The following is a 26,745-nucleotide window of genomic DNA, read 5'->3' as shown; positions in this document are numbered from 1 at the left end:
TAAGAAGAAAATAGTGCATTCCACTGTTCTGACCAAATGCCTTTTACTTAAATCATTTCATCATATACTTGTGTAGAGTTTATGGAAAGTTTAGCTTTATTGCTGTGTTTGGGAATATTTGGGTCATTGTTGCAAACATTAGGTGCAAACATTAGAGATGATCCTTTGGTAACCTGTAATAAGTTGCCTCCTGATATTACAACACAGGTGGGAGATCATTATTCAGATTAACTAGTGCATATTTTAATATCCTCCAAATTTATCTTGTAACATGCATGACATACTCATCAAAATAAAGACTGTCCTGCAAAATTTGGGACAGATGGCGGTGCAAGATGACATCTTTTCTAAATGTGTCAAAATGTTCACTCAGTCAAGCAATATGATTGGTTGCACATTCTTGGTGCATTATTAAAATAACAAAAGCAGTAAAATTCACTTGCATGAACATCTGCTGCTAGAGTCACTTTAAGTAAGGCAAAACATATAATTAAGTAATATAAAAATAATTATTTCACTGACAAATAAGCTAACAGTTTAATGTAGCTATTGCATCACTTAAAATGTTTTAAGTCAGTGAATTACACCTGTACTTAGATTTACAACATTCAAAACCAAAACATGCCTTCCTAAGTGACACTGAAGGAAGTGTCCTTCATACCACATAACAAAACGCCATATAAGAACTGACACACAACAGACCTACTGTTGTCTGCTAGATGGTATCTTTAAATCAGATAGTATATATTCCTTTACCACTTGAAACAGGAGAGCATAGAAGTGATTGATAAGCCCAAAATCGCAGCCAGAGTTCAGATTTAAGAAGATAAAGCACTATCTATCTGCTCTCTTCCGAGGATCTGACGTGGTGGTATAAACAAAGCATCTAGAAAAGAAGAGCTGCCGGTTTATTTTTTTTATTTTTTTTAGCATTTGAAAATGTCAAGAACTCGGCTTATGAAGTCTAATCTAGGTCTTGTGTCAGGAAGTCTTATCAAAGCATGAATACAATTTTTGTTTCAAATTATGGAAAGATCTTCCAGACCCCTTTATTTTGTTCTCTGCTTTGTTCTCAGAGAACTCGGCCAACCCTCACCTGGTCTCGTTTCAGGGTCTCATGCTCTGCATAATGTTAAGTGCTGTTATTAAATTATCAAAGGAACATGCTGTGGAGTGAAACAAGACATATCTGTTGGAGGCCTGAGCACATATTTGCTAAACCACTCTCAGTTTGAAATTATACACAGGAAGTGAATCAGAGACCCTGTGTTGTAGTACTTAGCAAAAACCACAGGGCCCCCTCTTCAGCCCTTACACTTGACCTTCACAACAGAGATTAGCTAACTAAAGTATGGATGTTAAATAACTGGTCTGCTTATGGAAAAAAAAATCTGTTTGAAACGATTGGGCACTGGGCAAATGTCTACTTTGCTATTTTTGTGTGGGAGGAAGGGGAACAGGAACAAAATGCTTCAGTGGTTGGTATGCAGTTATACTGTTGGCTCCATGTAAATGCATACAGGTGAATATGGTAATAACAGGCTGGTACTGCAGAAACTGCAGCTTTAAAGGGTTAACAAAGACTGCACTTGCTGTATACGGTCATGGAGCAGGGAAAGGAACAGTCTGAATTATGTGATCCCCCCCCGACAGACACACACGCACACGCACATACACACGTTTACTTCTCCATGTGCGCAATGCCCACCTGTTCAGCCCCACGGGCCTCCGGCCAGGCTCTGCCACCGCCGCTTCGCGCGGGGATGCGACGCTCCTCGCAAGAAGCTGTGGATGGAGATACGGTTTCTGTAGTGATGGGGCTGACTGCGGAGAGCTATTGGCTGCCGGCTTTGCAAATTTCATTCAGTTTGGTCCAATAGCAGGAGGAGAGCGCCTGGTACAGCCTGGACCTCTCTCCCCCGCCCCCCCCCCCCCTCCCCTCTCCCTCTCTCTCCCAGCTCGCCTTGCCTTGCAGATCAGTCTCTCCCCGGCTCGGTCTCTGCATAGGCAATCACAGCTCCTACTCGCAGACCCAACTCTCCCTCTCGCACTGATTGCAATGAATTTTCTGCCTGAATGTAGGTCGCTTACAACCGAGAACACGAGTTTCCTTCAAATCCAGTGTTGTTGTCTTTCTTGTTGTTATTTTTAATTCCTCCCCCCCCCCCCCCCCCCCCCCCCCCCTTCGTGGTCGTTGCATTCCTTTGGAGAAGCGAATCGCGTTGGATTCCAAAAAGGCGAGCAGGAACCGTGTGTGAATAATCCCGGCTGCATGATAGCCCGAGAGGATTTCCTGAAAGAATCTGGCTGTGTAAAAAAGACCCCTATGCTTCTGCAGCTATTCCAGTCTTAAGGTAGGAGTACTGGATTTGCCGTTTGAGTGTTCATTTTCATTTTTTCTTTTGCTTCCCCCCCCTTTTTTTTTTTTTCGGCGAGGGTGGGGGAGAGAGGGAGAGGTGTTGCAGTTGGTACTCTGGCAAAGGGCGAGCAGTTTGCTGCAGTCGTCTGTGCTTTTACTTTTCCCATCATGATAAAGCGATACTTTCTTTCTGCCATCTCCACCATCATACGCGATCTCGTTGTCACATATGCATATTTATGCAAATTTATTTCTTTTTTATCCGTTTCGGTCTCGTCCCCTATATCCCCCTTGCACCATAATTTGTTTGGAGGCATTTTGCTGCAATCAGCTATTTGGAAAGGCTCTGGGGTTCTGTGTGAGATGTTTACAAAGTAGCTCTGCCTTAGAGCCAAATAAACAGAAGAGTGTGGAGAGGAGGGAAAAATATCTGCAGTACAGGGAGAGAGAGAAAGAGCGAAGCCACAGTTTCCTGCAAGCACGGAGAGGGGCAGGAGCGGTACCTCATGCTCTGTGTGCGCCTGTGGTTTTCAGGGAAACACAAAAACAACACGTAGGTTTTTGGTTAACCACTTCCCTCGCCACCACCACAACCACAAAAAAGCAAAAGGGGACGGGAGTGGGGGGGAGAACAAGGGAGGCGGCTGTTCAGAGGAAATCTTGGTTCTTCTTGGATTAAGCGATTCACCCGCTTTGGCTTTAGCTGTTCCGTGGTGGGTTTTCCTTCTTCCTTCCCCTCCTCCCCCCCCCCTTCTTTTTCTTTCTTTCTTTCTTTCTTTCCTTTCTGGGCTCGGGTAAAATGCCCGCTTTTGTGATGGGCATGGGTTTCCACACGTGATGGAGCGGGGACTGGCACTGGGGAGAGCCGGCGTGCGCGGAGCGGTGGCGGGGGAGGGGGGGGCCAAGAAAAAAAAGCCACGCACCACTCCCCCCCCCCCCCCCCCGGCTCGACAGTAAATCGGCTTCTTCTGCAAAGCTGGGGCGGGGGCGGGCGAGGCGGGGGCTGGCGGCCTGAGGCGCCTCCGCGGGAGCCGCGGCTTTGCCCCTTCCCCATGGGAAAGGCCGCCGCCAGCCCCCAACCGCCCCGGGGAGCGGGGGCGGCCCCGCTGCAGCGGCCCTGATGGACGCCCGTCAGACAGCGGTGGGAGGGGGGGACCCGCCGCTCAACCCAGCCGCCCCCCCCACACATTTCCGCGGGCGCGCAGGGTCGGGGCGGGCGGGGCGGGCAGAGCGCGCCCCCGCGCAGCCGCTGCGGAGGGATGCGCGGGCGCGGGGAGCAGTGGCGGGTCGGGGCGGGGGGGCGTCCCGCCGTCGTGCCTTGAGCGGGGCTAAGAATAGATGGCGGCGCGGCCGGGAAACTTGGCCGGTTTGGGCGCTCGGCGCGGGGGGAGCGAAGTTTGCGGGAGAACGCGGGCGCGGCAGTGGCGGGGCGCGGCCGCCAGGTGGCGCTGCGGACCCTTCCAGCCGCGCCGCCCGCCGCCTCCCGCGCCGCAGCGCCGCGCGCCCCGCCGCGGGGCCGTCCCGCGCCCGCCGGCGCTCGGTGTCCGCGCGGGGCCTCCGGCGGGGAGGCGCGGCCGCCCCCGTAGCGCTGGGAGAGCCCGGCAGGGCACAGCGGGGCTTTCGAGGGAGGTTTATTTCTTTTTTAATCCGGACCGGGGTGGGGGAGAGAGCGGGGAGGCGGGAAGACGTGCGGGATTAGAGGTAGGGGCGCAAAACTCCGTCGAAGGCAGGCTCGGGAGCACCTCAGTGCTTGGCTGGGCAGATCGAGGGTGCCAGTCTGGACTGTAACGGCCTTGGTAAGGCAGTCAGCAGAGACGGATGATAGCCGTTCAAACTGCGGTACAAGGTGGTTGTGTTCAGCTTTTCGCATCCATAGGCTTTGTGGAGGTACTGCTTGTCATAAGGATGGCAGAAACGCATATGCAAGTTTAGATGTTTTGGACTTAAAAGCAAACCACCACCAAAAAAGAAAAGAGAAAAAAGAAAAAAGAGCTCTTTGATCAGTGTTGAAAGCAAACACCTATACAATTCTAGACCGATTTCTGTTTTTAAATGATTAATAACGTTAAGGGCATATATGCATATGTTTAGAAGTAGGTGATCAGAAGACAAAGCTTAATTGGATGAATTTACAAGCAGTTATGCCAAAATGGAAATCTCCAATATTTTTCTCCTCCTAAAACATAAATATAACTGCTAATTTAGATATCTCATAAATGGAAGGCCAATAGTCCACATTCCATGGGACACAAATTAAGTTTATTAATTATTACATGTATAAATCCTCTGTTAAAACTAAAGAAATAAACTGTTTTTCTGTCACCCTAAGGAAAGAAGTCATTATTTCCACTAATTTTAATTCCTAGATAAGAACACAACCTTGCTGTATAAAAGTGAGTTGATTTTGTATGTCAAACGAACCCTGCATTTTATTTTAATTTTACTTACAAAATATGCATTTGATATTAGATCTATTAATATCACCTATGTAGGCTTCTATACAGGTAGCACCTGTATAGATGTGCTTTAAGGCAGGACATTTCAAATATCTTTTGCTTATACTACTGAGTAGGGGGTTGCATGCATTGTCTTATGAATCATATTCCAATGAATCATTAAAGACTGAGAACATGAAAACATGCCATACGGTTTCTGGTAACTCAAAACAGTGAGATCTATGATGGTATGTAATTTTCTAAGAATAATAGAAAATGAAATTTAATTTTGACCTGCTCATTTTTATAATCTTGAAGTTATTACCCCTTTGTGCATAAATACAGCTGTTATTGCTCTCTCTTTTCTCTATTCATATGCCTGTATATCATATACATGCAATTATTGTTGGTATGCTGTGTGCAAGTACAACCTATTAAGTTGTACCAGGTACTAAAACTGAAATTCAATTTGGCATCCAGAACACCTTGGTCCTTAAGAGGATTCTAATTCAAAGCCAATTTAAATCCTTTTTTTTCTTTCTTTTTATTTTTTTTTAATTGAATTTAATGGCCCTTAGGTTTGGTCTCTACTGGAAAACATTCATGTAGACAAGAAAATACATTTTCTTCCTTCTGTATTTCTGGAGGGAGTGATTACTTGCCTAGTATTGTTTTAAAATGCAGTGCTGTGTCACAAGCATGTAGACTGTAAATTCAAAAATTCCCGATGTTTTTTCTTGATCAGCAAAGTGCAGTGGTCAGTGATGAAGTGTCATTTCTTTTGAAGGCATCACAATGCAAGCAAACAAAAGCGAGCCTCGACGCGAAAGAAACAGGCCAACTGGATTAAATTAGGACAAGTGACAAAACCTGTAGGTTTACTGGAGACGCTGTGCTATCCTATATATTTTGTATTCTTACCAAGACTTTATCTTTTTAGCTGATCCCATGCTCCTTGGCAGATCATTCACCTGACAATTTTTACATTTGATAAAAATGTCAATCTTAATAGGCATCCTTCAGCTGAAGACCTGTCATGTAGAGATGAAGGCAAGAGGCAGAAAGAAAATTGTTTAACTAAAGCTTTGTATTAAAGATATCGTATAGAAACAAAGATTTGTTTGGCTTTTTTAAATAGAAGAGTGATTCAAAGGACATTCACTGACTGCTGCGTAGAGGTTTGCACATTTGTTTTTGACAGGTTCTCAATACAGCCTCCTCTTGGCCTTTCAAACACGCATGCTGCTATTTGATGGCTGAATCACATAGTGTAAAGAACAGCTCCACCTGGGTAGGACAGGAATAAGCATCATGCTATAACCAGCGTATAATTTAGTCATTCTGTCACTTGAAGACTTGTCATGGAGATTGAAGATCTCTTCTGCATGAGTAAGACCGGTTAGTTATGTGCACTGCATTATAAGGCTGTGAGTCTTTAAAAAAAAAAATCTAATAAAACCAAAACATAAACATCAGCTGCACAGATCAATATAAGGCTCTCATGTCCAACTGCAGCTATCCTTTGTCACGGTTGAACTCAGGTGCTCTCAAGCAATGTTTGTAAAGCATTTATGCTGTGAGCCATTTCGATTCTCACACCTGACAGGGTTATGTACTCAACTCTGTCACCTTTTAATAGTTCTCTACTTCTCCTTGTATTTGTTTTAGTAGTCCTCAGATTGGATTTGAAAGAAAAGAAAATAAAAGCACCACTAAAAAAACCCCAAACACCAAAGAAAAAAAAAAACACCTTGCTGTCTAGTGGAGGAAAAACAACTTTTATTGATAATACCCTCGGAAAATTATTTGCAATGAGATAAGGCACAATGCTAATCAACTTTTCACTTGAAAATGGATGTAAAGGTAGAGAAAACTGAAAAATACATTTTTTTTATATTTTTGACAGTTCGCAGTGGTTGAATTTAAAAGGTAGGAAATTATTCTGGAGATGTTACAGGCAAACTCATCCCTCTTTAACCCATGTAAACTAGTGGAGATGAATTTTGATATTACAAATAAGCTGTATATGAAACAGGATTATTTTATGGCTTGCATGCATAGCTCGCATGAGGACCTGAATAGAAGCAGCCCTACAATTGTAGAACACTGGCTTTTCCTGTGAGATCTGCACTGGGGCTTTACCACGATACAGCTAATTCAAACAAAATGCATGACCACATGCTGGAACGATCCCTAGCTGCTGGAACGGTCCCTAGCTAGGAATGCTCAGATTTGTACTGTAAGAATCTAAAAATAAATTGTAGTCACTGATGTCACAATGTATGATTCTTTCTTTTGGCTGTCTTCTGTGTTGAGCCCACACACCATTTAGTGTCATAGGACGTATTTCGGTAAGTGCATGCCACTGACTAGCTTCAGTAGAGGGTTAGGATTTTCAATGCTTGTCTTTCTTCTGTTATTTATGTGCTCACTGAGATTTGTGACTTGATGGGGAGGCTGAGCCTTTCAAGAGAGGTAAGCTTTGAAAATGAATGGCACTCTTATTGGAAAAAAATATTTGAGACAGTATCACAGTGGACTGATTCAGTTCACTCTGAAAACTAGAGGAGTACATAGCTGTCATAATTTACTGTTGTTCAAATAACTTCCTTTAAAAGAATTCTTTTTCATTGCTTATAGAGGGACTATTTTAAAATATTGTGCAGATCGAGGGAGAATCATACTAAAGAATGGTTCTTTTATTAGATAGAATGTAATAATTTCATAATAATGTAACTACATAAGAGATTTGTAGAATAAAATGTTTGGTTTTCTTCCTAGATTAGCCAACAGTCAGTTATAGCTAATTCTGCAGTGGATGTTAGTCACTGTCATTTAGGAGAGGTCTAGTACAGCCAGAAATGGAAGAGGACAATCATGAATAGGATTTCTGTCTGAAAGAGTTGTTTGAAGTAGTCTAATGGCTTGATTATTTTGAAAACGCCTATTGCTGTAGTGTCTGGGTCAGTTACAGGCCCAGTACAGACCTGGAAGGAACAGGTTTCAAAACTCTTGGGACTGTGCTCTCTAGTGCTGCTGGCAAGTTAATGGTCTTTCCAAGTAAGACTGACCAGCCATGTTGATCAGTGCCATCATGTGGTATCTTGTGATATTGTTGTCAGATATCTTTGGGTTGGTGATCAAGTTTCTTTATGTCTTTATGTTTTAAAGTCAGTTTCACTTAGTGAAAAAATACTCAGTCTAATGGCAAAAAGTCGTCTTTCAAAAAACTGTTTAGAAATACTATGGAGGGGGCTCATATAAACTAGTTATATTTTCTGTAACAGGATTTCTTTTATGCTTTTGAACTCTGGTGGAAAGTAAGTGGATGAACTTCAATAACTCTTCTGTTTGGTGTTTTTTTTTATTCCAAAACAGACTGTGCAGTAATCAGCTCCAAATACCTATAAACAAATACTACACTATATGTCATACTTTTGACTTTTGATATTTAAAAACCCTAATTCCTATCCATCCAAATGTAATAAACCAAGGACAAAGCTGCTATCCTCATTTTGAAATAAAGAATTTGGAACGGAACCAGGTTCTTCGTGTCTATTTCTATATCTTCATTTCATGCTGACTTTTGTAGTCCTGATTTTAGACTTAACTTTTAAGATTTCCATAAAACTTAAGCTTACAAAGTTTTTCATCTGTTAAATAAAGTTGTTTGCAGACACCACACAGAACTCTGCTATTAAAAAGAGCTGGGAATTACTCACAATTTATGAATATTATAATTATACATCTGAAAATTCTTTTTATGAAAAGAAATAAAACATTTTTTCCTTTTTCTCTACTACTTTACTTACTTTACTCCACCAATCTATATCACTTATTCATGAAATATCTCTTTTGAGCACTTGGCCATGTTGCAAATTACCTAAAAATTATATAGGGAATATATTTATGCTTTGAGATATGATTCTAACTTTTCTGATCTGCTGTGAAAGATTTCAAGATCTGTCTTTTCAAATAAACAAAATTAGTATATTATTCATATGGAACCATATAAGATATAAGCCATATGCTGTCTAACATAGAATAAATTTTTACTCTTTTTCTTATTGGATGTAGCATAGACCATTAATATTAACAGACTTGTGTAATGGGACTGAGATTAGCAGACCAGTGATATATTAGTGTCATGGGGCCAGGTCTTGTTGGATTCAGTGTAAAGATTCCTGTTAATTTCAAAAGGCTTTTGGTCAGGTCTTGTGAGTAAGTGGTATTTGGATAGAAATGTATGGAGCATTTGCATAGAACTGTCAATATCATACAGCTTAAAAGATTTCTGCCAACTTCATGTTAAGTTCTGCTAATGAAATTGCCTTCAAACCTTTGAAAAGTAAAAAAGAAAGCAGTGGGCTCTGAAAAATAATGCATCTCCATTCCTTCCTTGAAGAGCTTGTCATAGGTGTGGATGATTATGCACACCAGGCAAGTACCCTACGCGATGCAGGAGCACGTACTGTCTCAACTCATGTTCTGTTGGTGACTATGTTTATAAAGACAAATGGTTGTACAGACTTGTTACTATCTGTGATTTCTTCCTGAAGTTTCTTGGATTTACTTTTCAACAGAAGCCGGGTATGTGTTAGTAACCAAACTGATGGAGTACACATATCCAGTTTGTACACCTTTCCATGCAGTCATCTCGTTATTTGTGGTTGTGCTAAAAGACAGTTTTTGCATTATCTCCAAACTAATTTTGTAATACTGTTGTGTTATGTCCCTGGATGTTCAGTTGTACTGTTTTTAGATCATAGATTTCAATATTTTTTATAGGTGATTGTGACAAAAAAGGGCAAAAATCCTCTCCTGCATTCCAGAGGAATTGTGGAAGGAGAGATGACGTCCATGTAAATCTTTGGTACATCTGCCATTACCAAAACTCTCTGAAGTTTGTAAAGTAATAGGACTGTATCTGGATTTCATGGGATGTCTCAGGCAAATGAAGAAAAAAATTGCAGCAACAACCAGAGGAAGCAGCTAGTGACTTATTGCTGTATGAAATGTTCCCTTCACCCAAACTTCAGAGCAGACAGTTCAATGCAGTACTTCAAGACAACATTCAGCAGTCAAAGTGTTGCTTCTCAGTCAGGTACATAGTCACTGATTTGTTGGTTGGAGTCTCCCAAGCCAAAGATATCTCTGTCACTGATGTAATTATTATAATGTCTGCCCACTGCATTTTGCATCATCTACATGAAAGCAAAGAAAGGTAAGTTCTCAGTACACAATGGCGTGAGGGGAAATAGAACTTTCTGCAAATTATGCACAGCTGGACAGATGAGCTGTGGTGCCCGTGGCTGTGAATTTGTATTAACACAACCAGCAGTAGGTCTGCTGCCTGAATTAGAAATGTTCCATATGTGTAGCTTCTAATGTGCAGGTGGAGAATTGGGGGATAGATGATGCAGATCCACTGGTTTTGACAGATTAAATAATAGCAATTGACATAACTGGAAATTAATCTTGGAGCTGGAGGAGATCTCCTTAGGGAAGAGCTAGCATAATAATTTCATGCTCATTGTGATAATACTTTGCTTTAGTTCAGGTGCAGAAGTTATAGTGCAGGATAGGTGGATTTACTGCTTCAATCTGAACAGGTTAAGAAAATACAGTACTTTGTTTAATCTTGCATTTGTTATGTCTTTCTTTTTCTCAAGATGTTGTAGCTGAACTCTGAATTATGACTTTTGAAGAGAAATGCTTAGTGTTTGGTATGGTTTGATGTCATCTTTACATATAGATAGTGTTTCAGATACAGTGCCTTAGGAATTTGATAATGCAGGCCAGCTGACGCTTATATTTAAAGAACAGAGTAAATTAGAAAGATCAGTAAGATTTTTATACTACTGGACTGTGAAAGGCATGCTGCATTGATTTGTCTGCCCTGATCTGGTACAGAGGTTAGATGTTACTGAAATGCAGTGGGTTAATGGTGCAGTTAGCATGTACCATTATCTTACATGGAGTTGTTATCGTCATGGAGTGGCATGCAAGCAGAAGCAAAAGTAGTTCCCCTCTATAAGAGGTGGCCCATCTTCATTTGCGCTATATTATAGCAAATAAATATTTCTCTTTGGAAATGTTAATCTGTATTTTCCTTTCTCTATTTGCTTTGGAAATAAGATGTTCTAGTGAACTGTCCTCCGGCCCAAATCTATCTTGTCTAAGACTTCTGGCTTCAGAAAACTAAAATTAGAGCATGTAGTTAGGATCTTGGCAATAGAAATTATATTAGCAATATAGGAGTTTTATTAGCAATGCTGTAGAAAGGACAGGAGATGGGAGCAGTTGTAATAGTGGTAGTGTATTGAATTCTCTTAGCTCTTATCTAGATAAGAATGGAAAGCTAAATAAATCTTGCATTTGGTAGATGAGTAAATGATCACTGGACCATAACACTTCACAGAAACATCCTTCTGTGATAGATTTTAGTTTCTGTTTGCCCCTGGAGAGTGGCCATTTGGTTAGGCTTGATACTTCACTGCTTTCTGAAACCAGGTAGAGCTGGTTTATTCAAGAGGAACCAAAACTTGTAAAGTTGGAGAAGATACTGTCTGGAGCCAGAGGCATCAATAAGGATGATGGAGAGATGGTCCAGTTCCATTTTGGAAGAAAATTCATGGGTTTCTTAAAAGCAATGATGGCATTTGTAACAGCACTTCTACCTCTTAATGCCTGAAAGCTGAGCACTGAGCATAATTATGTCTAAGAAGAGGAGACTGCATATTCCAGTTCTTACCTTTTCCTCTGTGCAAGATGAGGATGCTTCTTAAATGACTCAACCCCTCCTTCTCTTATTCATCATCCCTAACTTGGTGTGGTGTTTTCCTTCTCTTATTTCTCATCGCCTCAAGATGCCCATCCTAGTCAGAGATTGTAAACAGGCAATGAGTTGCAGACAGATTACCAGTTACAAAGGAAGGTTAACATGACCAGATTTCACAGAAAAAGAATATTAATGGAGAAGAGTGAATGGGATGAGGTAAGAAGTCAGTTGCAGTTGGGGTAGGGTCTCAAAACAAATACAGGGTGCTCACTAAAGAAACAATATGAGAATGTAAGAAAAGGGTAGCAATGCAGGGATGACATATAGCGACAGTAGACATACTAGAGCATAGAGCGTAGAGTACTAAGTGTCAGTTCAAATTCTGGATTCTGGAGAGCTTATAATAGTGGGATATGAGTGAAGGCAGCCTTACAAGAGGAGGTGATGCTTTTGGACATGAGAGTTTTGTTTAGTCTGAGGGAATGCAATATATTAGAGGTAAGTTCACTATATGGATCAGGGTAAAAATATGATTCTTAGTATCATCACTCTGTAGGGATCTAGATTGTACTCTTTGAGTCTGTTTTCTTCTGAATAATCATTTAAATATTTTTTGTCCAAATAAAGCATTTATTAAAATATCACCACTGCTTTTTAAGGAAACCATATCCAGTGCTATCATCACTGAATATATTTCTATTTAGGATTGTTTGTTTGGTTTTATCCCATTTTTCCCGAGAATTATAATAAATCGTCTTTTCTGTTTCATTTCAAATACACAGGTTTTTGGGGTGTTTTTTTTTTTTTTTTCCCCCTGTTTTGGTTTGTTGTTTGTTTTTTGCTCCCTGCCCCCCCCCCCCCCACCGTATGGCAAATTTTGCTATTAACCTGCAGTTCCTGGGAGAAATTAGTCTTGCAGAGAAGTGCTTGCAGAATGTGGAGAAATTTACCTGGGAGTATATAAAGGCAGTCTTAACAAATTATGTGGGTTTTGATGGTTCTGTCACTGCTACATGGTGGGGGGAGGGAAAGAAAATTAGAGCAAAATGTATCTTCATCCTACTCATATACATCACTCAAAGATATTAATGTAATAGTTGTTGAAGAGTCTGTGCAGGGGCTGCTGTACTATTACCTCACATCTAAGTGATATTCCATAGTTACAAATCTTTTCTTTAATCACTTTTTAAAACAAACTAGAATTGATCTACCTCTGCCTACCCCAAAATGTTGACTTTTAAAATAGTAGATCTTTGGTGATATATAAAGCAGCCAGAAGAAATCAGTTTTTCCTCAGAGTATGCAGAGTACTAGCCTTCCTTTCATGTCTTCAATAAACAAGATTCCCCTATACACATACATGGACATAATGCATACATCATCACTTCTAAGAGCCATTTTTCTTCACTTGCTGTGAGCTGTATATTTAAAAGATTACAAGCATGACTAAGATCACATTAACGCTGTTTTTACATTGGTTTATTCCATTGTCTTCAGTGGCACTGTGCCTAATATTTGGGTGTCTAGAAGTATTAATTTAGTGCTTAAAAAAAGATAGTCAGGTTCCAGGATTTTTCTCCTCTTTTTTCAGTTAACATCTCATCATTTAATGTATTAGTTTGGCAGGGATCTCTTTTCAGCTAACAAGAATTTGTTCTCTGTGGACTAAATTGTTTACCAGCCAGCCATATATGTTTGCCCTGGTGAATGTGAGTGAAATGGTCCGTCACAAATTCATGTAACTGCATTAACCTTCTTGACACTGTGACTTTGAAAAGTGAAGACAAGGATAGAAGTGAATGACAGGAGGTGGTGAAAATGACATTCTTGAACATGACACACATTTTACTATGTGTAAATAGGCTTAGAATTTAAACAACTGATTTTTAGAGATTAAATTCTCTTTTAAATTTATTTGTCCTCTTTAGATGATTCTTGTTAAACAGGAGGATTTTGTTTTATCAGAATTTAAAGTCAGGTGGAAATGCTTTAAATTCTGAATCCATGCTAACTTCCAGTATGTGCTCAGATTTTTTGTTCAGACAGGTAGAAGTTTCATGTACAGGAGGATGAAAAATGAAATGGAGGAGGAAAAAAAAATCCACTACAACCTACTTTATTACCTTATACCAACTTCTTTTTCTGCTCTGACATGCACCAGGATTGATTATTTATAGTACATAGTTTCTATGAATAAATAAGCACTGAATTTTATGTAAGGAGATATCTCAGCCCAGAAGTAGTTTTCTAGAGAAGATTGATCAAAAGTTTGGCTGAAGAACTCAGTTTTTTGTAGAACAATATTTTGTCTTTATTTGCAAAAACATAAACATTTTTCCACAAAAAATAAATAGAATAGATTAGAAAAAGATAAAAAATCTAGACTTTGTCTAGACTATTACATGCTTGCCAGAGTCTTTCATATACCTCTGAGAATAGGTTTTTTTTGAGGGGGGACAGAGGAGCAAAGGAATTAATTTCTTGGGTTTTTTTGTTTGTTTGTTTAGTTTTGATTTGGCTTATGTTGTGTAGGAGGGGAAATGGTTTTCACGTATCTAGACTGAGAAAACCCCGAACCTGCAACACCACTCAATCCTGCTTCAGAAAGGCACCAGATGGCCACTTTGGGAAGGAGAGAAGAAGGTGAGAATGTGAGCCTTGCCCAAATACAGAATCAGGATATAGCTCCAGCACTCAGACTGGGACATTCTTCTGGGTTCTCTGATCTGGATGTGACTAAAGTCATCCCAGGAGTCACACCGGCCTATCCACCATGATTTTGAAGGTGATAAATTGACTTCAACTCTTTTCTTTTTTCTTGGGCTGGCAGCCTAGAGACATAGGAAAGAATTCTCATTCTAGATCTTCATAAGTATTGTTACTCAAAGGGTATTGGGACAGGCTTACATACAGAGTTTTACTAGTGTGGTCTAATGAAGAATGTTACTTTAGGCAGAAAATACAAGAAAAATAAGAACCAAATGGGAGAGAGGAAGGAGAAGGGCAGACTCTCCCCAGTGGCAATCCAGGAAAAGCAGTGGCAATGGTGGGGAGACCCTGATGAGCACTTTTCTCTGGGTTTTTTTTGTCTGGTGCAGCAAGTGGAAACAATGAAGATGACAAGGTTGATGATTTTTTTTGCCATGCTTCTCCCCTCACACTGTACACTCAAGGCCATGTGAAAATTCCCACGCATTGTTTCAATTCTTGATGCTATTAATGCTGATTGGAGTACAGTAATTTTTAGGTTCAAGTGTTGCACACTGATTATTAAAATTTATTATTGGACAATATTTACTAGGTATTTAAATGACTGTTATCTATTTTGCTGCACACTGTATTTTGGTTTTATCTATTATAAACTAAAGTCTACAAAACAAAAAGTAAGGAAAGCTGGTGTGGGAGGGTGGGCAAAAGAGGGACCATTCTCACTATAGTGGTAGTTGTTTCCACAAGTGCCTACCATAACAAAACTACCGGGATTTGCTGTTGCAAGACTGTGAGAATAATAACACAAGACCTAGAATTTGAGAACATCAAGGGAAAAAGAAAAATACTGTTACAGAGGCTCTGCAAAACACTGCCTTAATAGCTTAGGGGAAAGCTTACAGAGCTACAAATTGTAGATCCTTGGCATTCCTAAGGCTGAAGTGCTAGCACACTCAAGGCAAAACATGCCTTAACAGCATTCAGGAATCAAAAATTCCTATTAGGTCACTTAAGCTTAAAATCAGATATATGAAAATTAGGATCATGTAGACATAGCTTAGAATTTTGAATATTGTCTTTTCCTCAAAAAGTGAGCATAGAGAGAATTCCAAGGGTCTTTTTGTTTGTTTAGCTTGCTCTAGGAAAAGGCATAGCATATCAGTATAATACCTTTATTTTTAAACTATTTAGTGATCTTTTAAGACAAAAAAAAAAAAGAATTTACCTTATGTTTTGCTATATTCATATAACTAGAACCAGTACTTGTTTGTACACTGTTTCAAAGTATGAAGTGACTTTGTATCCCCTTATAACTTCTAGTATTTCATAATGTATCCTTTGGAAGGAAGGGTGTCTTCTCTTCCTAAGACTACATGATTTATCGAACAATAATTGCCATGGTACATTTAAATGCACTATGACTTTGTAAATCAGCACAAGAATTGCCTGATATCCACATTACCCAGTGCCTCAAGGTATTCCAAAATACAAAATCTAGCCACAGGCATTAACAACACATACAGTGATTGCTGCCATATCTTGGTGCTATTCCCAGAAATGCCACGTTCAGAAGGATGTACTTTGAGGAATGATGTTGCAGGATCAGATGGCTAAATTCATTAGAAACTGAGGTACCACAACAGGGAGTACAGAGTTATCCTCGATGATCTTGGCTTTTGTAGTGGCAAACAGCAATGCTCACAGAATTTCTTGAGCTGGATACCAACTGATTCAGGCTTCCAAACTAATCTCAACAGTGGCAGATTTTTTTCATCACATTTTTAAGCCTTTCTTTCCTGAAAAAGCTATGCATTGAAGGAATGCAAAAGTTTCTTAATAGTCCAAGTAACTACTTTAGATCATGAGATCAGTTGTTCAGTGTCTGGATGTCTCAGACTAGTTATTTTTAGAGGTTGGCTGATGCAAACTGAAGAAGCTGAAAAATTGTGACTGTGTAGATTCTGGGCTGTTCTGATATAAGAACTGGGAAAAAAAACCCACCACCACCTTCGTCCCCCAAAAGAACCCCTAAAATACCCAACAAAAAAACCCTGTTTTATTTTACCATATGCCTCACTCACCAGTGGTTGATGAAAGATCCTTGCAGGGTTGCTGCACCGTTTCCCACTGTGAACTGTATATGTGTTCAGTAAGGCTGTGTTTAAAAACTTTTATCAAATACCTATTGAATATAGTACACAAACTAGGAGAGCTAGGAAGGAATGTATTTTGATTTTTAGGTCCACATATTTTAGATAATCAATTCATTCTCACATGTGCTGAGCTGTATGACAAAAATTTCGCACTGAATTTTTTTTTCTACACCTGGTTCGGTGATGGAGATTTTGGCATGAGACACTAACAGCCTCTGGATGTCAGTGATTTCCCTCCTGGTGAATGAGCCTCTCTCTCTCAGAGTTGTCTCTGTCAGATCAGTGAGAGCTCTGTCTGTCTGCCAGTGTCCTTGACTTCCTAAATCAGGCTTTTATACCACTAGTTTAGCTCAGATGCCACTGAAAAGCAGTATCATAGTTCTGAATCTCTTGGAAATGCAGTGGGTTTTGGTTGTAACTAGAAAAACTATAACTAAGCTTAACATTTGTTACTCTTCCTTCAGTCTAGGTATTATTAGATGCTGACCCGATTATCTGTCTAGTAGGATCATTGAAAATGTATGCAGATACCTGGTAAGATTTTTCTAAAGTTTTTAAGGAAAGATCTTGCTTGAATCCCGCGTGGGATAGTTCATCTTGCATACCACAGAGTTCTGCTTTCAAATCGTAGAAAGTTGTGTGCAAGCTAGTTATTCTAGGCTCTCATTGCAATTTCTAGGAAGAAATAAGATCTTTGGGATGCAATTTACCTTTTTTAAGGTCTTCTTTAGAATGAGATTAAGCAGTTGTGATTAATATTTCTAAGTAATAAATTCATTTGATCAGGTGAAACCTGATCAATGAATGTAAATATGATCTTGGTCAGTTTACATCATTCCACAGACTATATGCTGTTGGCTTTCCTGTTCTAAGGCCTTGTCTGAGACACCCATGTTATTTCTGGAGCAAAGATCCCTTAAAATTGTGCTTTATCATTATTTCTGTTATATAAAGTTACTGGTCTCCTTTTAACATAAAGGACTGCTCTTTTCATGGCAATACAGTTCTTGACGTTTGACCATTTGTGTCATTTTCAAATACATTTTCCTTATGAAGTTGTGGGATTATTGGATGTCTGATATGCTTGAATGCCATTGATAGTCTAGGCTCTAGCCTTAATTTGAGGTTATTACTGCACATATCAGAGGCCTGAATGGTCAGACTGTTGTCCTTTTTGAACTTTTGCATGCTGGCAGGTTTTTCACAGCTTGTTCAGTGGTTTTAGTCATATGTGAAAAACAGAAGCTACTCAGTTATGATGGATGCAGATCATTACGGATGAAAGAAAGAGTATTTCATAGGCTGGTGGTCTACAAGTACATTCTGTGTGAGACATACTCTTGAAAAAATGTGTGGAGGTATTTCATAGGGTTTACAATTACTCTGAATTTAGAAGGGGTGAAAAAAAAATATAGTAGGCATATCATCTATTGGAAATAATTATAATAGATATGTTTTACTGTGGCTGAGGTTTAAGGACTCACACTACCATCTCTTATTCCTTTGCAAGTTTCGCTAAGCAGAAAACAGTGGAGATGGCTGAGTTTTTTGGGGGTGGAGAAGTGCAATGTAGAACACTTACATTTAGAGGACTAAGTTCACAATATAGTCACTGGAAATTGTATAAGTATTTCAGAAGGAAGATCTCCATGTGAGTTGACTGCCTAAATGTATTTAACTCAAGACATAAAATTTAAACTTCTAAAAGCAGCAATAAAACCAGCAGTTTCTATTTCTAGATAATCCTGAACGTTCTAAACCCCCAATTTTTTTTGGCATTATGAATTAATATGCAATATGAAAATCTGGAAGCAGAAGACTAGCTTCATTATTTAAAGTCATGGTTGAACATGTTATATAGCTCTAATTAATGACAAATATTTCAATTCTATTTTAAGATTTTACAAAAGAGTACAAGGGAATAGCTAATATAGTGGTTGTTGCAGCACAAGTCTCTCAATTCAGCAGCAACAGTTAATATCTCTCACATGAAAAAGGCTAAAGGATTAGACATGTTTGGATTTTTTTTAATTGAAACTCATGTTTGTTAAAAAATTATTTTTCAAATAAACTTTCAAGTTCTAATAAAAAATGTATATGTATATGTATATGTATTCGTCTGTTCTTTTAAATGTTTGGTGGTTTTTATTGCCAAACAAAAGATTGTGTGTACCCACTTGATAATCTTGAATGGCTTTTATGAATAGCTTTTTTTTTTTTTAATGAGTGGTTTAAAACAAATTGAAACAAATGCAAACTCAAATTCTAAAAAAGAAAATGACCATCTGTAGTGGTTCATTTACTGTGAACATCTGTCTCTTGAATACCAGCTCGTGAGGTTTGTTTTTGTGAGGGCATACATTCCAGTTGGATTCTTGAGTGAAACAGTAGCATTTCTTTGTGCATAGATAAACAGATAGTGACAATTTCTGTTCACATGTTTGAAAGTGATTACATAACAAGAATCTCATTTCAAAGTAATAAGATCTGTGTTTTTTATAGATAGATTTTTTCTCAGTATCTCAAGTTTAGTTTTAGCTTCTGAGAATATTCATAAAAAAAAATTAAGGCCTTCCCTACAGTAACGCAAAGAGCTTTACTAAAAAACAAAACCACCAACAACAATAAGCTTTTGCCATGATATCCTATTGTCTACTAAGGGGATTTAATACTTAAATTATTAACTAAAACCAGCTGATGACTACAATAAAGGCATTTATCACTTGTCCATCTATGAGTTTCAATTGCATCTTAGACAGGTTAATAGAAAAAAAGTATGAAAAAGAACTGCAAACTTCAATGCTTTTATGTATTTGTAATATAGATTATGTATTAGTGGAAGATCTGGTGTATTTCTAAAAACTTAGAATGATTACTTGCATGCAGAATATCTTTGTTAGCATAGTTACCTATAGTGAGAAAATTTTCTACAAATAGGCAATTACTTTTTGAAATATACACATACACAACATTCGGAGTTTGCAGTGCTCAAGAAAGACAAGGATTTTATTGCTGCAGTGGTTTGACACCAGAGGGGTCTTTTGAGGTAGTAGGTTTTCAAAGCTTTTGAAAATCAAACCCCTTAGCTGCCTGATGTGAGCTTATACTTTATCATTACGTTCCATATTAATATTGACAGCACATGTACGTTTCTGGAGTCTGTGTGTACTCAGAACAGTACTTCTACAAATATTTTGCAGCACTGTACAATGTGTAACTCCAAGTTACTTGGAGAGCTGGGCTCAGTACACATATCAGCACAGTGACAGGGCGATGCTGTTCAGCCCTCCAGATGCTGGGTGCTTTGCTCAGGAAGAAAGTCCTCTGACATTCAGTTTCTGGGACCTGAACTGTTGTCTTCACACAGCACTACAATGTAGCATGTGGTATACCAGTCTGGTCAGAGTTAGCGTTGCTTCTCTATATAACTCAGGGTATATCATCAGTTTTTACAGGTTCTTGAGGTAAAATTTGTCTTGTGGCTTGCAAAATGAAAGCAGTTTTGTTTTTGTGCAAGAGACTTCTAAAATATGTTTCTCTTTAATGCTGTACTTGAGACCTTGTGATAGTTATTGCTGTCACAACCATGTTCTTAGGTGTGATTTATAATTTTCCATTAGCAGCTACCACTGAGTACAGTAGTTACGTATGTCCTGTCATAATTTCCTCCCAAAATTATGTGTCCAGTAGGCTGCAGCCAAGTATGAGACAGCAAATATGAGACAAGGATACTTGGACCAACTTCTGCAGTCTACTGATCTCATGAGGACTTTTATTGATTTCAAAGGGCTCTGGATCAATGTCTTAGTTTCTGCTCAAAGCAACTGTAGCCTTTCTTTGATTTCAGGAACTAAAATACTGAAAGACTGACATATTCATAACTGCTTCACTCCTGAATATCTTTATTCTTCCAAGTAACAGCAGGACAGAGAAAAGCAATTGGCTTCTCAACCAGATAAGTGGAAAGAGAGTGGAGATATTGGACTCATGACAATCATAAATTTGTTTTTATTATGACCTGTAATCAACAGCATATGATATAACCTGTTGCTATTGCAGGCAGGAGATCTAAAGATGACTGACAGCCTTGAGCAAGCTAGGTCTAGCCAAAACCAGAATGTTCTAAATACAGAACAATGACCTTATGTATAGCCCTACAGTGAGAGAAATCTTTTAATTTCTTGCTCTGATGGGAGAAAAGAGAGGATTTATTAGACTTTTGGGAAGCTTTAGAATCCTCAGCAAATATTCCAAGACACTGGAAACATTTTAGGCAACTTACTCAGTTCATGTAATGGAGTTTAAATAAATTTATCAACATATTGATTTCCTGCCCTGGGGAAATTTAAGGGCTTTTATTACTATTGTGTTTGTTATTAGCTTGTTCAATTAATTATTCTACACTGTCTGGTGCTAATTTTGGAGAATTCTAAATCTAATAGATTCAGTTAGTACAGGGAGTGGTTGATTAGCTGAGGATTGAGATAATCCAACGTCAGGGGCTCATGCTTCTCTTGTGGGTGTTCCAGGAATCTATCATCACTCTTAACCTTTATCTAACATTTGCTACATGGTTCATTTAACACAACAAAATTATAATGAATAATTAAGTTATAATTAATGAATTTAACTTTCTGCATTTGACTTAATTTTTAGTAGAAACATTAAACAAAATGCATTTATTGCACAAATATCTTTTGAATACGTCAAACTTATCAAAAGGATTTAGGGCCACATTTTCACCTGTTACATGTGGTTTGAAGACAGCCTCAAGTCATCAAGTGCAAAGAAGGCACCTAGAGTTCTCTACTAAATTCTTGTCTCAATGGTTACTTGTCTAAGATTCGTTTAAGGAACTTGTGAATCAGTTTACTACAATAAGAATGTATAAGTGGATATATGTAAGTATAGCTAGGGAGCCATTAGTTTTAAAATAGAAGATAATATTAAACAGGAGAGGGATGAAGGGAAAACTATTACACCATAGTATATGTTCAGAAGGTTGATAGGCATATAGTAAACCCTTTTTTTTTGCCTCTAGCACATCCAGCAAATTAAGAAGATAAGGTGAGAGAGAAATAAGCAAAATAATTTGCACTGTAGAGGATGTAAAGCAAATGGCAATCAAGAGTTGAATGGTGATATGCTTTGTTATTTGTGTTATATTAGTCTACAAGTATAATTCAAATGAAAAAGATAAAACACTCAGAAGTTAAAAAGTAGCATATTTAAGGTTGCTTAGGAAAAACACAAATTCTTCCAGTTTGTGCATCCAGAATGTTAAGTTAAAAACCAGGTAATTTAATTTCAGATTATATCCTTTAATAATGTCAAATCATAAGGGGATCAAATTAAGGTTGCTTTGGTAAATTCAGTTCAACTTTTGAATTCAAAACTTTGCAAAAATGAATAATGTTCTTTCAACTTTATGACTTTGCTTTTCTGTTGATTTTTTTTATATCCTTCACATAATATTGTAAGTTATAGGAAAAGAAACCCAAAACCCATACAATGCTAAGTACAACATTTGCCACACCTTCTGCAAAACACCTTAAATTCAAACTTTCAAGACTCAACATGGCCTGTTGCCGCTTGAGCTACAGGACTTCACATTGTTCAGCTGACAGTAGAGTAATCTGGTAGCAAAGAGGGAGGTTGGGCTGCAAGTGCCAAGTCCCAGTTGTAGAGGGAACCTAGTTTAGTTTTGTGTTGCAAAAAATCCATCTCACCCCCTGTCCCTGCCTCATTTGCTTCTTGAGAATGGGAATGGGGTTGGTCATGAGGTTCCTGTCAAGACAAGATACCTTCTCTTTTAGTCTCCTCATGCACTCCCAATATAATAGTAATGCTGGTGGCAGCTGCCATCATTGCTGTTATGTCACATTTTGGCTGTAAAAAAGGAAACACATTTTAAAATATTTGCTTTTTTATGTACTATGATTTCGGTAAACTGCCAAAACTTTCCTGAAAACAGATAGTGAGAGAAGGGAAAACTGATAGTTTCAAGTACAGCCCAGATAAGCCAGAATGGAATTTAATTAGAGGAAGAAAGGTTTCTAGCAAAAGACTTTTCTCCTCATTGAATTTAAGAGAAGAGAAATGGGAACCTTAGATGTAAATTCTCCATAATTTTCTGTTGTCTTTCTTTGTTACCAAAGTAAATTCTGGTTGTATTCAGACTGCAAGCTGGGGTAGGGTTTCGAACAGTTGGGGCAGACTGGGCTAACCGCAGGTTGAGCCATGATCTGGAACTGCTCTGTAGTCTGTTTTACTCCTCTCTTCCTGTTTATACCTACTTACAGTTATTTTATGTGTTGGAAGGAAACCCCCCATACGTAAAAAGGAAAGGAATTGTGATTTTACTAGGACGGCTTGTGATGTAGACAACTGTGGGAATGAGGCCTAAGGGAATGCAGTAGAGACAGAGCCATTAAGCTTCAAACTTAGAGTTTGCATAATGGTCATGTGAAACATAGTCTTCTGGGTTTCAAATGTCTTTGTGTTTACTCACAAGGCTATGGTTGCCAGATAGAGACTTAAGTGCTTTTCTCTTCTTGGCAGGGAGGCCAGAAGAGGTGTAAGGGTGCCTATGTCCTGTTTCATGTTATTGAGTTCTTTGTAGTGCAGGAAGAAGATGGAGCTGTTTCTTCCCCCTTGTTCTGGCTCTGTGACTTTCCATTGGCAGGCAGGTGATTTCATATAATGATTTAAATCAAGTGAGAAAAAGTTAAAATATGTTTCTTCTCTTGTCTGTTTTGAGGACAAAACAACCCCTGGAGATACAGGCCTGTAGCAATGCCTGTTCTACTTGACTTGAATCAGGCTTTTGCTCAGTTTTGCACCAAGATACTCGCCTGAGATGTGGGAGATGATAGTTCAAGCTGGTCTTCAGTTGCTAATACCAAATGATACTGCTCCATAAGGATAAATAATGATCTGAGTAATTGATGAAGTGATTCACTGGCATGAATTAGACATAACCTTTGCAACAGGAGTCTGGCTTCTTTGAGTCAAGCAAGACTCTCATTTTGATGGTATATTCTGTCTTTCATGAAAAAGGTTCATATATTTACACATCACAGATGCACAGGATGACTGACTGGCAGAAGTTGGAAGGGACCTCTGGAGATCATTTTGTTCAGCTCCTGCTTGTTCAACTCCTCTGCTCAAGCAGGGACACCTACAGCTGGTTGCCCAGGACTATGTCCAGACAGTGTTTGAATATCTCCAAGGAGGGAAACTTTACAACCTCTCAGAGCAACCTGTGCCAGTGCTTGGTCACCCTCACAGTAAAAAAGTGGTTCCTGATGTTCAGAGGGAACCTCCTGTGTTTCAGTTTGTGCCCAGTGCCTCTAGTCCTGTCACTGGGGATCACTGAAAAGAGCCTGGCCCTGTCCTCTTTGCACCCTCTTATCAGGTATTTATAAACATTAATAAGATCCCCCTGAGCCTCTGTCTGCTCATCCACCCCAGACGTCATCAGCTTCTCTATGAGGTTTTTATGGGAAAGCCTTACTGAAGTCCAGGTGGACAATATCCACGGCTCTCCCCTGATCTACCAAGCCAGTTGTTTCATCATAGTTTATCAAGTTGATCAAGCATGACTTGCTCTTGGTGAATCCATTCTGACTGCTCCTGATGACTACCTTGTCCTTCATGTGCCTTGAAATGGATTCTGGGATTAGTTGCTTCATCACCTAAAGTTTTGAATTAAGAAAAGTTGTCTAGAGAAATCTATTTAATCAATACTTGAATGCTTCTAGCCACACTGTTTGTTTTTAAAGGCTGATAAGATGATCCTATCAGATTGCTGTTGTACTTTGGGTTCATTGCTCTCTACTCCCCAACCCCCTCACAAGTTATTTTTGTGATAACATTGTTCATTCTTCTTCACCAATCATTTTGAGAAAAGGAAGGAGGCTGGAAAAAACACATTCCTTGCAGTTTAAATTGTGTTGGTTTTAGTCTGTAGGTCTATGTAGAATGTGATTATGTCTGCCCCTAGCTTGTGATGATAATCTCTAGGCAGGTAAAAACTACTTAGAAAAAACAAATTATTAAATAACTTTTGGAAGAAGAAGGGGCAAGTGATAGGGAAGGAGATAAAATGTCAAGGTAAATGAAAGGGAATTATGTCTAAATGGTCTGAGGCTGTAGTCCAGCGATGACCACCTCTATATATTTATTGCAGTTTGAGACATTTATTTTCACCTGATGATATAATGCAAAATGCAGAGAGATGGAACCAGTAACCTCATTGCCCCTTCTTTATATAATGTTTTCTACTAGGATGAAAGCCATTCTTTTTTTATTTCATTTTTGATTGTTCAATTTTAAGGCAAGTTCTTGTGTTAAAATTTCAGGTAGGTAATCTCAAAGTTTAGCAAGTTTTGTGAAGAGAATTAACATCAGTCATTTTACCAGAAGATATACTTGGAAAAAATGATGAGGTTCTGGATGCAGAAGACCATCTCCTAAGGGGCTGAAACCAAAGCAGCAAACTTTACACTGAACACTTTCTAGCAACAAATTTTCTGAGCATTGCCTTCTAAGGAAATGTAGACACAACCCCTTTCACAACATAATTAATCTATGAATTAGACATTTTAAGAGACAGCACCTCTGTTGCAGGTATAGGTGTTAAGCAGGTGGCTCAGTCATGTAAAAAACCATGAAGATAGGCTATAACAAAAAATGAGGGCTTCTCCAGAGAAGAGACATAGAGACAATAGTAAGATTCATGTCTTTGTGGAGTCTGTAATTTTGAGTACTCATTGGAGTTAAGGAATTTAATGCTTAGGTTTATCTCAGAGGTTTTAGTTAGTCTGGGTGGGGAAATAGGAAAAGCTTTAGTAGTAGGGGAATGTTATTAAAAAATTCAGTGGTAATTACTTGTTTTCATTCTTGTCTGATTGAGTTTATTCTGCTGCAGTGTTTGGTGTGGGTTTTTGTTTGTATGTGTGTTTGTTTGCTTTTAATCCACATAGTTTCCATGAAGGTGGCTGGGGAAAAATATATCATGGGCTTAGGAGACGTGGATTTTGGTGATTCTGTTACAGATGGAATGACGGCTGCCACAACAAGGAAGTGCTCCACATTTGTCTCTTATCGTGGCTCTGGTTGAAGATGGATTCTTTTTCTGCATGAACAGTTCACTTGCAGTTCTGAACTTGGAAACATGGTGTCATGGCATCCCAGGGGCCATGAGACTTGGGGGCTCCCAATGGAAGGCAGAAGGGCAGGGCCTGGCAGCCAGGGCCTGTCCCAGCCCCAGCCAGGAGCAGGGCAGCTGGGGGACACTGGGACAGCCCGAGCTCTGGCCATCTGGTACCTCCCTGGGGACTGGCTGAGGCCTCGCCAGGATGTGGGCCTGCAGGTGGGCCCTGCTTGGCGGGGCCCATGGGCGGGCAGGGCAGGGCTGTGGGGAGCTGGAGACCGGCCCTGCTGCGGCATCAATGGGGCAGGGGCTGACGGCACCGGGGGGCTGACGTGGGGTCCTGCGCCCTGGGTGGGGTGGTGGGAGCCCCATGGGGCTGGGCTGGGACAGTCAGGGCTGGTGGTGCCCTTGGGGACACGCTAGGCTGAAGAGATTTCTGTGAATATTTGTTTTGGAGGTGCAATACAGGTTGGTCGAATTCTATGATTTGATTTACTAACATTTTAATTTCATTCTGGAGAACTGGGAAACACTGTGAAGGTGAAAATGAGTAAGACCTCAGTTGTCAAGAAAAGGAAATCTCAGAACTTCTGGTGATGTTGCTGTCAATAAGGGCCACTGCCTTGTATCTCTGGCAACTTCTCAGTTATATCACACTGAACTGGAATAGCCTCCCTGTGCATGTCCTATCCATCGGAAAGATGTTTAGATAGTATAGTGTCCTGGTTTTGGCTGGGATAGAGTTAATTTTCTTCCTGGTAGCTGGTATAGTGCTGTGTTTTGAATTTAGTATGAAAATAATGTTGATAACACACTGATGTTTTAGTTGTTGCTAAGTAGTGCTTACACCAGTCAAGGACTTTTCAGCTTCCCATGCTCTTCTAGGTGCACAAGAAGCTGGGAGGGGGCACAGCCAGGACAGGTGACCCCGACTGGCCAAAGGGCTATTCCATACCGTATGGCGTCATGCTCAGTATATAAATTGGAGGGGGGAGGGTGAGTGAGCAGCTGTGTGGTGCTTAGTTGCCGACTAGGGTTAAACCACAACATATAGGAATGGAATTTTGTGCAGCTAGATAGGCAAAGACCTAAGTGCAGACAGATTTTGATGCACTGATTTCAGTTTAATGGTTATGATTGAAATTTCTCTC

Source organism: Platalea leucorodia (genome assembly GCF_965183815.1).
Source record: "Platalea leucorodia genome assembly, chromosome: 2".
NCBI classification, from domain to species: Eukaryota; Metazoa; Chordata; class Aves; order Pelecaniformes; family Threskiornithidae; genus Platalea; species Platalea leucorodia.
The sequence above is the reverse complement of the archived record's forward strand: the minus strand, read 5'-3'. Positions refer to the sequence as shown.